We start from the raw sequence: 7,616 nt of genomic DNA, 5'->3' as shown, positions 1-7,616 counted from the left end.
CTTCAATCGTTTAAAGCTACGCTTTTAAACAACAGTATGGTAACAAGTTCGCTTTTATGAAGGTAACAAGTAGCTCCCACTGAACAATCTAGGGGACACTCTGCCTATGAGGGCTTCCTCTCACTCTAATTCACCTGCCCTGGGGATTGTTAAGGGGTTTTAGTTCCCCTAAACAATCCATATCAGGGTATGGAGCCACCGTCGTTTCAAGTATAGTTGTTGAGGGACTACTTCCTATGGGTCACCACTCCCAAAGGGCTATAGTATCAACGTTGAAGTTAAATGGGAGGTTTTTTCAACATTCCCCGGCCCTTAGGGTCCTCTTGAATAACATCAACACACCACAGCCGTCTTGTCTGAACTTCGTTGCTCATCTCTTTGACTTCCGATGATATCAAGATGAGTTGAGCCTCTAATGTATAAAATGTTATGCAATAGACCTGACATCTGTTATGAAGTAAGGATAGTAAGTCGTTATCAATCTAATCCTAGATTGAGTCATTGGACATCAGTAAAGAATATTCTCAAGTATCTCAGACATACTAGAGATTACATGCTTGTGTTTTCAGGTGGAGACCTGAACCCCACTGGATATACTTATTCTGATTTTCAATCAGACAAAGATAGTCAAAAGTCGACATCTGGATGAGTTTTCACACATGGAGGAGGTGTTTTTGTTTGAAGAAGTATTAAACAATCCAGTATTGCAGACTGCACCATGGAAGCCGAATACATAGTAGCTTTTGAAACAGCAAAAGAGGTTGTGTGGTTCAAAAAGCTCTATATTGATATGGAAGTTGTTCCAGGCATGCATCAGCCACTTGTTTTGTACTGTGATTATAGTGGCGAAGTAGCTAATTCAAAGGAACCTAGAAGTCACAAAAGGGGAAAGCACATCAAGAGGAAATATCACATGATTCGAGAGATAGACAACCGAGTAGATGTTACTGTCTTAAAGATTGCCTCTAAAGATAATCTTGTAGATCCGTTCGCAAGGACTTTATCTATTAAATCTCTTCAGGGTCATGTAAAAAGCATGGGGTTAAGGGAAATGCCTCATTTTGTTTAGGGCAAGTGAGAGATTATTAGGAATTGTGTCCTTAAATCAATTGTAGTTGATAATGGTTTTAATGAAATAAATGAATGAATTGAATTATTGTATATATGTAGCTTATGTGCTATATTATTGTTCATAATATTAAGTGAATATCAGAAAATTCCCAAGTTCATCTATGTGGTCTCAATCTCATATTGGTATGAGAGGATTGAGATTGAGATAATGGACTTAAATAGTTCGCAGGAAAATAAAGTTAGGAAATCTTTTGATTAATTATTGCTAGTACAGTCCGTTTGTATTATGAATACATGTGACCTAGATCTGGGTTACTAGTGTTATGGGAGACTTTAGTGGAGGTACTTTGCATAAGTATGTAGAACTGCAACATATGTGATTTAATAATACTTGTTTGAATATCGTTTCTAGTATTATTAAACACATAAACTGATAATCATATACACACTAATCTTAATCCTGAACGTACTATGAACTCCTATATATGTCATTTGATCCCTTGTTTCATGCGTTACGGTTATTCAAAATCATCAGACTAAGAACTATTGTTTTGGGGACTCAAAGATTTATATGGCTGAGGACATAGCTTAACAGATATGGAATTTATACCTTCATATAGATTGAATGATGGTTCCCTATTGGGTTGGCATTTCAAACTGAAAAGGTTATTGACGTCAATTCATAATCAGATTATGAATTAACCTTCACTAGTAAAGTCAATGGTAGACTAGGAATCAAGATATAATTAAAAGGGTAAAATGGTAATTTTATTCCCACTTAATTTTGAATCATCAATAGATGATTAATTTGTATGTAATGATTATATCAATGGACACTTTATGGTTACAATAAAGTACTCATAAAATATTTGTCTATAATTCTCAAGAGTTCAGGCTCATATATATAGTAGAGTAATCATGAGATTAATAAATATGATTATTGAATCAAAGAGTTTTGGTTAATAGTATTTTTTTATTGAAGCTTGGAATTATTGGTCCCTAGGTCCCTGGGGCAGCTCTATCAACACTATTCAAGGTAAGAGTTGATACAATGGTCAAACTGTGAATGAGATATTTGAGAGAGTATTTATTCTTTAGGATAAATATGCAATTATGTGATAATTGAAGCAGCACAATTTATTATTGCATTAGTGAAATTTTCAAAATTGTGTAGAAACAAAAGAAGTTGATTTTAATCAATTATTTTATTTAAGTGTGAAAGGATGAATATGGATTCTCAAAATTGGTTTTGACTATTATATTTATTTAATTAAGAATAAGATGATAATGGAAATTCTAATTTTGAATTTTGAATTTTGAAATTTAGGTTGTTATCTTTTCCTTAAAAAACTGATACATTATTTTAATTTCTAATTATTAATTAATTAAAATAAAAATTCATGAAAAATCAAATCCCATTTTTCAGGGAAGTGCTACACACATAGGGCTTCTTGGACTGCCCTATGCGTGTACCAATACTGATGGTGATCAGTTATTGGTTTTTTATTTTTATTTAATTATTTAATAAAACTTTTTGTAAAGGACTTTTAAAATGGAATGTAAGACTTTGTCTTTAATTAACATTTATTTATTATTATTATGATGATCAATTTTATTATTATTATTATTATGATAATAGTACCTATATATTCAATATGATATAAAATAAGGAAAGAAGATTTTTTACAAAAGAGAAAAATTGATCGTCTTTTTTTCACAAAAGATAATTCTTTCTCTTTAGCCTATAATCAAAAGTCTCATGTCTTGAGAATAATTTTGATTCACAAAATTGATTCTTGTTCTCTATGTGCCCACCCACATCTTGACATGTAGAGAACATCTTGGATGATCTAGGTGTGAGTACTCTAGTGAGGATAGGAAGATAGAAATATATACGAAATGATTCAAGGATTCTTGATAGGCAACAAGAGGTAACTCATTTCTTATTATTTTTACATATACAGATTATATTTATTAACATTTTGCATATTAAAGGATCCTCATATAAATTTGTTTATATGAATTTTTTTTGTGATAAACGATACTACCATTACCGCAATTTCTGATGCGCACTAGGAATTGTTCCTAACATTCCTTCCATTGTTCGCATCCCACAGTGATGCCTATCCTCATGGCCATAAGCTTGGCGCTATCATTGACATCTATTGTAATGCCTTGGATAATCAAGACTGGTACACTGTGTGTTTAAATCAGCGCTTAACCTACTAAGAAAGTCATTTGAACTTAAATGTGTAATTAAAGACTAAGTCAAGGTCAAGTAATAAAAGAGTTGGTCAACAAAAGGATTATTTTTCATTAAAGTATTAAGGTTGTACACAGGAACCCAAAAAAAATCAGTTTGAAGACTTGTGAACGACAAATAGATTACAACTTAGCCGTCCTAAGTGGGAAAACAGGGTATAACCCTAGTTCCTCCTAAGCTATCCTGAACGTGGCAATCGGGCAGGCTGCATATGTACACACCGCCCTTGAAGCTCTCCAACTCATGGCTGGCCCAGCTATCAAATCACTTGCCTGCACCACGTAGCATCCGTGAGCCAATGCCCAGGAAGAAAACTTAAAACAACAAGCACAACTAGGTAGTAGTAGGAAAGCAGTAAATATAACACCCGATTCTACTAGAAATAGAATATATGCAACAAACTTAATAGAAGTGCTCAGCTTAATCAAACATATAAATCAATCTCATCAATCAGTACAAATAGTTAAGTGCAAACCACACTTCTGTTTATTGTATAATGTCCAGGCTCAGCTGCCTTAGGTCGAGTCCACTAGCTTTATAGCCGATCCCGACACCCTTAGGCCGGGCTGCGTTCTGCACGCTTGCTATCGGCCCCCGGCACCCTTAGGCTGGTCTTTAAAAATTATATATTCAAAGATATACAATGCAAAGCAAGTAATCAATGGCAGTGAATACAAGCATGCCAATTAGATATTCTCAGCCACAAATATGTTCATCAATCCCGAGCGCGATCCCTACTCGTGAGGCCTTGCGGCATACCCTAGTCACAATGCGATAATGGATAACCATAAGATCCTTAACAATTTAAAAGCTTTGGATTCAAATACTAGGCTCCGGGTCCTTGAGCGCTTAAGTTTAGATCCCTGAGCCACCCAAAGCCTTAAGACAAATCTAGGCTAAAACTGTCTAGGTGGGTCACGACCTAGCCCTGAGGGTTGCGGTGCACCTCAAGTCAGAGGCGCAACTGCTGCATCTGGGGGGAGGCGGACTATGACTACCCCCTAGGGTTGCGGTGCGCCTTCATGTTAGAAGCCCTCCCAGGGCCTTCTGGGGCACGCTGGCCGCAGCGCCCATGTACTGGGTCGTGCGCACCCCTATGAACCCAAAAATCCCTAGGTTTCTCCAACGTTTTTCCAAACAAAACTCAACAGAAATCATCCCAAATGTGTGCCAAAGCTAGAATAAAGCCTAAAACTCTTAACACCACATCATAGACAACACAAACATCCTTGAATCTATAACAAATCCTCAATAACCTAGAACAAAAGCTAGAGCTAAGCTCAGCCAAAGCACTATCCAAACCCATCATAGAATTCACAGTAAGAAAAACCAGGTTATAGAATTTAACTCAGAGATGTTCTGGTCCTTAAGCTAATCCTTAAATACTCCTAGCTTGATCCCTCAGCTGCTACTTGCCCATTTCTAGCCTCAATTCTCATCTTGCTTCCCAAGCATTCAATTTTCTTCCTTCTCCTCAACAATTTCCCCAACACATTTGATTATGCTCAAAAATATCATTTTATTAGTCTTAAAAGGGTAAAATTAATTAAGTTTTAATTAATATTTTCAAGGATTTATTGTCATATATTTTATATTTGAAAATATTAATTTTAATTTAATTTGTGTTTAATTTTCAGGAAATAAAATGATTTTGACACAAAGAAAAAGAAAGAATTAAAATTGAAGAAATCAAGAAGAATATGGCATTTTTGAAGATGGAATGGCCCAAAATTAATCCCAAACAGCCAAAGCCCATGCCAAAATCTGCTCCCCCACGCTACCACATGGCAGCCTGCCATTCGTCCACCCGAGCTGCACCTGCCACGCCTGACGAGCCGCACCTGCCATGCCTGACAGCCGCCTGCCGAGCCAACCACAGAAGGACACGCGTCCCACTCGCCTACGGCTGCTCCCCACGCGCCCGACCGGTCAGCTGCCACGATCAGTCCCTGTTCCCACGTCGTTAGCCTCTGCTCCCCACGCGCCCGACATGCCTGCCAACGTGTGTGCTGCACTTGTCCCACTTTGCACCTATTTTGCAGCCATTTTTCCCACTATTTTGTACACAGTTCTACACGTTTTTGAGTCCTATTTACACTATAAATAGAGTACCAAATGGAAGAAAAAAGTATCAGATGGTTGAATTAAGTGTGGAGAGTATAGCGAGACAAAAAATCATTTTTGTTCTTATTTTTCTTTCATTTCATTTACATTACTTTGAGAGAAAACAATGCCTATTTTAGGCTAAATTCTTTTGTGGAAAGGCTAGAGTGAAGTTCATGTTTTACATTATATTTTTTATATATTGATTCTTTATTTTGTTCTTCATTTCTATATATTTGTTACAATTAAATTTATTTTCTTCTAATCTTTATTCTAAATTTAATTGTGTCTTTTACATAAGTCTAGTCATGCTCTTCTTATGTAATTTAGGCTTTTAATTTAATTTAGGATATTTGTTATATTATATGCTTTTTACTCCATTCTGCCATTGCTATTTTGTCGCTCTAAGGTATATAATATGATAGGTTTTTAAAATTAGAAGTTAGAATAATTTAATTAATGAACATATTTTAAGGTGAGCTTTATTATATATATTTTCCAACTATAATTAACGGTGTAGAATTATAGTTGAGTATAATGAATCAATTTTATTAAAATATATATATGTTTGCATGAATGAAACTTATGCCTTCCATATTTTCTTTCTGATTCAAATTCCTCGATTTTGTTTATTTAATGTTTATATTCTTTTTCAAAGTTACACCATTTCAAAGTTTATTATCTCTGATTTACTAATCTATCTTTTTACATGTATTTTACCTCTCTGTGGATACGACATAGCTCGATTAGCACTGCGACCTCTTAGGAGTTATTGGACGATATCAATTTTTGGCGTCGTTGCTGGGGTGGTAATTCTACAATTAAAGGTTTGCCTAGTAAATTAATTTTTTTTACATAAAAAAAGCATACTATAATTTTTTTTAGTTCTCTTTTATTTTATTTTTCCTTAGTAATTTTTCTTATTCATTTATTTATTTTTTTTGTTATTGTTTCATTTTACTTTTTGGTTTAAAATTTATTTTCTAGATTTAGTTTTTTTTTTCGAAAAAAAAGCATAAAAGTTTAAATCATAAAATTTAAATTTAAAAAAAAAACAAAGTATTGAGAACATTTGTGTAATTGCGGAAATTAGTAAAAACCAAACTTGTTCTGTCTTAGAAAAATTGGTTCTAAAATAAGGTCTGTGTTACCGTTACCCTCCAATCTTTTCTAAGAACCTCGGGGAGTTCTAGAAAAGCTCTTGGGCCTAAAGTGGTATCTTGGCAGCCTTCCCAATTGGCCTGGGAACATTTTTGGTGTATACTCATTACATTATTACACATTTGCGCTTATAACACTTACCAAAAAAAATATTTGTGCCACGAAACAGAGATGCACTAAGGAGATTTGTGAGACAACAAGTAGAAACTTTAGAAAACTCTCCTAGTTCGTCATTTTCTTCCATTCATTCAAACACTCCCAATTCACCGAGACTTTCTGAACCACCCACAATGGCTCATCAAGATGAAGTCCAACCAAGAACGCTACAGGATTATTTACATCCTACGCGTACAGCCACACCTTCATGCATAATGTATCCCAACAATATGCCAAATTTTGATTTCAAACCTGGCATGATTAACCTCTTACCAACCTTCCATTGGAAAATGAGAGTCCGTACGTGCATATACGGGAATTCGAAGAGGTGGTGGCTACATTCAACAACCGAGCTGATGTCACCAACATTGTGAGATTGAAATTTTTTCCTTTCTCTCTCAAAGACAAAGAAAAAAGCTGCTTGTATTCCTTAAGGCCTAGATCTATCGGAACATGGGACAAAATGACAAAAGCATTCTTTCCCAAATATTTCCCGCCCCATAAGACTAGCAGCCTTAAGAGGAAAATCTCTACCTTCATCCAGAAAGACCATGAAATTTTCCATCAGGTCTGGGAGAGGTTTAGAGATTTGATAAATCAATGCCCACATCATGGATACGAAAGCTGGCGTCTGATCAGCTATTTCTATGACAGTCTCAAAACCGGACAAAGACAATTCGTACAAATGATGTGCAATGGCGAATTCCTTCAAAAAGATCCCAATGAAGCTTTCGAGTACCTCGATGATCTCGCTGAAAAATCCTACACATGGAATGGGCCGAGTCCTATGGACAAGACACGATCAACTGGAATCTACCAATTAAGGGAAGATGACAACGTCAAAAGCCAAATTGAATCATTG

At 35.4% G+C, this 7,616-nt stretch overlaps 1 non-coding gene across 1 annotated transcript; it reads right to left on the bottom strand.

The window, feature by feature from the left end:
- Window positions 1-7,265: 7,265 nt before the first annotated feature.
- LOC133833415 (small nucleolar RNA R71) lies at window positions 7,266-7,372 on the bottom strand. Its single transcript, XR_009892796.1, has one exon. It is a non-coding gene; the product is annotated as a small nucleolar RNA R71 (small nucleolar RNA).
- Between the last annotated feature and the right edge of the window lie 244 nt (window positions 7,373-7,616).

Source organism: Humulus lupulus, chromosome 4 (assembly GCF_963169125.1).
Source record: "Humulus lupulus chromosome 4, drHumLupu1.1, whole genome shotgun sequence".
NCBI lineage: Eukaryota > Viridiplantae > Streptophyta > Magnoliopsida > Rosales > Cannabaceae > Humulus > Humulus lupulus.
This window is presented reverse-complemented; position numbering and strand designations above follow the sequence as displayed.